The following is a 5,895-nucleotide window of genomic DNA, read 5'->3' on the forward strand; positions in this document are numbered from 1 at the left end:
ACAGGACTTTGGGAACTCACTTACTGCTCTGAGATTTAGTATCTCCATCTAGAAAACAGGATTAACAACATGGCTATTGTAGAAACCAAATTAAAGGGGTGCCAATATGCTTTTGCAAATTATAAAACTCTAAGTAAAATAATAGTTTTTATTTATTATTAAGCAAGTTAGAGTATTCAAGAATTTAGAGGATGGAATAATTGCTCTATCTTGCTACCAAAATAAGAATAAAAGAATTTTTAAAATGAAAATGAGACAGGAGACGGGATTAATATGGTAGAATAGAAGGACTGGAGCTCAACTTCTCTCCTAAAAACAATAAAACTCACAACTAAAGATTGAGAAATCTCCACCAAAATGGACTGGAAACCTTAAAAAAGATACTCTACTCCACAAGAAAAAGAAGAGGCCACATCAAGAGGTAGGAGGGGGGATTTCATGATATAAACAACCCCATAGCTCCTGAGAGGGAAGGCCCACAGACTGGAAACTAACTGGTCCACAGAGACTCACCTACAGGGTGAGAGTTCTGAGCCCCACATCAAACTCTCACATGCGGGGATCAAGCACTGGGAGAAAGAGCCCCTGGAGCATCTGGCATTGAAGGCTAGTGGGGCTTGGGCACAGGAGCTCCACAGGACTGGGGGAAATGGAGACCCCATTCTTCAAAGGCGCACATGGAATTTCATGTGCACTGGGTCCCAGGGCAAAGCAAAGTCTCCATAGGAATCTGGGTCAAACATGACTGCAGTTCTTGGAGGACATCATGGGAAAACAGGGGTAAATGTGGCTTGTTGTGAGGGAGGGACATTGAAGGCAAAGCTCTCGGGAATATTCACCAGCATGCCTTTCTCTGGAGGTGGCCATTTTGGGAAAATCTGGCCCCACCCATCAGCCAACACTGAGAAGCCCCAGGGCAAACAACAATCCAGGTGGGATCACAGCCCCGCCCCTCAGTAAACAGGCTACCTAAAGACCCCCAGGCACCCAGCTGCCTCTAATCCCATCCAGAGACTAAGCCCAACCCACCAGAGAGATTAGAATCGGCTCCACCTACCAGTGGGCAGGCATCAGCCCCTCCCATCAGGAGGCCTACAGCAAGCCCCCCATACTGACTTCAGCCACAGGGGGGCAAACACCAGAAGCAAGAGAGGCTACAACTCTAGTATCTGTAAAAAGGTCACCACACCAAAAACCTATAAAAATGAAAAGACAGAGAACTATTACTCAGATGAGGGAGAAAGGGAAAACCCCAGAAAATCAGCTAAGTGATGAGGAGATTCTCAGCCTCCAGGAAAAAGACTTTAGATTGTTGATGCTGAAGATGATGCAAGGCATTGGAAATCAACTGGAGGCAAAGAGGGGTAACTTACAGGAAACACTGACCAAAGAGATACAAGGTATAAAACTTAAACAAGAAGAGATGCAAAATACAATAACTGAAATAAAAAATTCACTAGAAGCAGCTTACAGAAGAATAGAGAAGGCAGAAGAACAAAGAAGCAAAGTGGAGGACAGAGTAGCAGAAATTACGGATGCAGAAAAGAAAAGAGAAAAAAGATTGAAAACAAATGAAGAGAGTCTCAGAGAACTCTGGGACAATGTGAAATGCAACAACATCCATATTATAGGGGTGCCAGAAGGAGAAGAGAGAGAGAAGGGGACAGAAAAAATATTCCAAGAGATAATAGCCGAAAACTTCCCTAACATGGGAAGGGAATCACTCACTCAAATCCAGGAAGCACAACGAGTACGATATAAAATAAACCCAAGGAGGAACACCCCAAGACACATATTAATCCAACTGCCCAAAATTAAAGACAAAGAGAAAATCCTGAAAGCAGCTAGGGAAAAGAAACAAATAACATACAAGGGAACCCCAATAAGGTTATTGGCAGATTTTTCAGCAGAAACTCTGCAGGCCAGAAGGGAGTGGCATGATGTACTTAAGGTGATGAAAGAAAGACACCTCCAACCAAGATTAACCATTTAGATTTGAAGGAGAAAGCAAAAGCTTCACAGATAAGCAAAAGCTGAGAGAATTCAGCAATACTAAACCAGCCTTACAACAAATACTAAAGGAACTTCTCTAGGCAGAAAAGAAAACACAGCAACAGGAAACAAAAACGCCACAAATGACAAGGCTCACCAGTAAAGGTATATATACAGTAAAGATATGAAATCATTCATACACAATTATACCACCAAAATCAGAAATCATGAGAAGAGGTGGGTACAAATGCAGGACACTGGAGATGCACTTGCAATTAAGAGAACAACAACTTAAAACAATCTCATATACATATAGACTCTTATATCAAAACTTCAGAATAACTGCAAACCAAAAATCTACAATTGACACACAAACAAGGAATCTCTGGAGAAGAAATATATCTCATAGTAAATAAGCACATAATCCACCATGAAGGGGTCATTTGACACAATTCTTGGAATGCTGAAGTCTTCTTACATCTGATTCTGATTTTCTCTCCATCAAGGCATTTATGATAACTATAATTAAATAATGCAACCGTACAATTAAATAATACAGTTCTACAATTGTATCATTAATAACCATTTCTCTCCATGGTACAATGTAAGGTCTATAATGTCTTGTTTATCACATCACCTAGAATGGTGAAATGCCTATAGTGAAGAATCAATAAGATGTAACAAATTCTGAGGACATATTTATATAGTTACACTGTTTTTTAACCAATTTATGCATTTTATATTTTACTTATTTTCAGAGGGTATATTAATTTATTATCCTTACCAGTTAAGTTGTTCTTTTTATTATGCTATATAAAATATTTAATGGTATATAAGGCTTCCTTCTTTATAAATTTTAGTTGCATAATATACACAATTTTAATACAATGCTAATTTTTAAAGAAAAAATTGCAGTGTAATAGATAATACTAAATAGTAATGATGAAAGCCATACAAAATAGCATAAAGTATGGAATAGATTTCCTATTTGTCTCAGCATATTTTCCATTTCACTTTTCCAGAGGGAGTCACTTAATCTGCTTCTTAAGATCCATGATATAATAATCTGTATGAATTTAATTGTGTTTAAATATATGTATTTTATTCTGTAAAAAAAAATAAAAATAAAATTTCAGAAAAAAAAAATGACCATGAGACAGTTAAAGTCTTTTTGTTGTTGGTGGTGGTGCTGATCTAAATATGCAGTGTTGGTATTATATAACTTAGTTAACACAACACACTTTGTCCTTTTCCTGCAGCTCTGTTTTTTTTTTTTTATTAAAGTATGGTTGATTTGCAGCGTAGTGCCAATCTCTGTGTACAGCAAATTGACCCAGTTTATATATATACAGTCTTCTTAGTTTTAATCATCTTATAATTATCCCTGAAGTTTTTCCTCATGTACTCATCCTTTTATAAGTTCAGTTCACCTAGAGAAACCAAGCAGGACCCTGCAGAGACCTTCCTGGTGACAGAATCTCCACTACCCTGTGTTCTCTGCCCCTTGTTTGTAGAAGAGCTTAACCCTCTAGGCCCTCCAAAATTTCCAGAGAGGAAATTTAATTGGAGAAGTGAGAAAATGCAGAAAAACAGGAAAAATAAAAAAATAAAGTCAAGGACCTTGAGTTCCTCTTCAAGGGCTAACAGTAATATCCTGAGCTATATCTTTGAATGGCTTTGCAGATAATAAAACCCCCATCAGGTGTAAGACGTCAACGACATGCTGACTACCAACACACAGACCCCAGACCAGTTGGAATCAAAAGGTTGATGACTGGGATTCCTAAAATATTACCTGGTTACCATCAACAAACCAGAGAGTTATGCATCATAAGATCACACACCCTGTGACCCTCTCCCTTGCATTGTCTTTAAAAACTTCCTTCAAAGCCTTTGGGGAGTTTGAGTCTTTTGAGCTTGAGCTGCCCATTATCCTTGCTTGGCCTCACAATAAACACTATGCTTTGCTTCACCATAATCTGGTGTCAGTAGGCTGACTTTGCTGAGCACCCAGCAAGTGGACATAAGTTTGGCTGGGTAACACAGATATGCCATGATTTTTATTTTATTAAAAGGTATCAAGAGTTTTGTTTCACTGATCTATAATTTCTAGTATAATGTAATTTAAAGTTTTAAATATGAGATTTATAATAATTATTTTTCAGTTTTCTGGTTTCTCCTTAGTCCTCCAATTTTTAGAAGCAAATAATTAGCTTTAATTATAAATGTTCAGCAGATAAGGCAGCTGATGAGAAATTTAACATATTGTGGTTTTCTCCTTCATATTTTCTACATCTGGATTGTTTGCTCTGGAAATAATTGGCAATATTCATAGGTGTAGTTATGGCTTTTGGTAAACTATGAGCTACTAGATATAGTGTTTAAGAATGAAGCAACTTAAATATCTACCTACAGAGGAATGGATAAAGAAGATGTGGTACATACATACAATGGAATATTACTTAGCCATAAAAAATGAAATAATGCCATTTGCAGCAACATAGATGGACCTAGAGATTATCATACTAAGTGAAGTAAATCAAACAGAGACAAACACAATTTGCTATCACTTATATGTGGAGTCTAAAATATGATACAAATGAACTTATTTCCAAAACAGAAATATACTTATACCTATGGAAAACAAACTTATAGTTACCAAGGGGAAAGTGTGGGAAGGGAAGGATTTCGGGTTTGGGATGGATGATCAACAGGGATCTGCTTTACAGCCAAGGAAAATCTACTCAATATTCTGTTATAACCTATGTGGGAATGGATGTGTGTATATGTATGGCTGAATCACTTTGATCACTTAGATCACTAAATAACTAAAAAAAAATCATTTTATTTTAGATATTTAGTGTTTAGAATACTTAAATTTAAGTATCTTTAGTTGAAGCATGTACTTTCTGTTTTCCCCTCAAACTCTACCTCTCTCCACTGTAGTATCTTCAAGACATTTCAAATGGTTTTGCTCCCCTTCTGACCTGAAGGCACAGAAGACAACTTAGAGTGTTAATTAAAGAAAACTTTGCAGTGACTGGCAAAGTTTGATTAAGTGATAGCAGATTTATGGAAAACAGTTGAAACACAGTGATGACTGATTTGGGAACCCAAAGAAACACCATAGCAAGAGCAAACAGATGTGGAAGGCTCTTGTAATCAAGTCATGGCAAGATGCAACCAAAGTTAAGCCATCTCAGTAACACAATCTCATGACTACTTACAGACAAGTGAAACTTGGGACAGTCTTGTCAGGAGGTTTAAGACTCACAAAGTCACTATCCCAGCCCATTTTCTAGATTGAGATACTGAGTCTCAGAGCAGTAAGTGACTTCCCAAAGGCTGCATAGCGAATCCATTGCCCTGTCAGTCTCTGGTTATTCAATTCCAGCTCTATAAAAAAAACTTCAGTGCTCACCTCAGCAGCACATATACTAAAATTGGAATGATACAGAGAAGATTAGCATGGCCCTGTACAAGGCTGACAATGCAAATTCGTGAAGCATTCCATATTTTGAACAGAATAGAGAACACAGAAATAAACCCTGACACTTACGGTCATTTAATCCTTGACAAAGGAGGCAAGCACATAAAATGGGAAAAAGACAGTCTATTCAGCAAGAATTGCTGGGAAACCTGGACAGCTGCATGCAAAGCAATGAAACTAGAACACACCCTCACACCATGCACAAAAGCAAACTTGAAATGGCTTAAAGACTTAAATATAAGACAAGACACCATCAAACTCCTGGAAGAGAACACAGGTAAAACATTCTCTGACATCAACCTTATGAATATTTTCTCAGGTCATTCTCCCAAAGCAACAGAAATAAAAGCAAAAATAAACCAATGGGACCTAATCAAACTGACAAGCTTTTGCACAGCAAAGGAAACCAAAAA

The 5,895-nt window shown here is 37.5% G+C and overlaps 1 non-coding gene across 1 annotated transcript; it reads left to right on the forward strand.

Annotated features, from left to right (window-relative positions):
• Positions 1-5,405: 5,405 nt before the first annotated feature.
• On the forward strand, positions 5,406-5,512 carry LOC125113933 (U6 spliceosomal RNA). Its single transcript, XR_007131636.1, has one exon. It is a non-coding gene; the product is annotated as a U6 spliceosomal RNA (small nuclear RNA).
• The last annotated feature ends 383 nt before the right edge of the window (positions 5,513-5,895 follow it).

The sequence above is a fragment of the Phacochoerus africanus genome, chromosome 1 (genome assembly GCF_016906955.1).
Source record: "Phacochoerus africanus isolate WHEZ1 chromosome 1, ROS_Pafr_v1, whole genome shotgun sequence".
In the NCBI taxonomy this organism is placed as follows: Eukaryota; Metazoa; Chordata; class Mammalia; order Artiodactyla; family Suidae; genus Phacochoerus; species Phacochoerus africanus.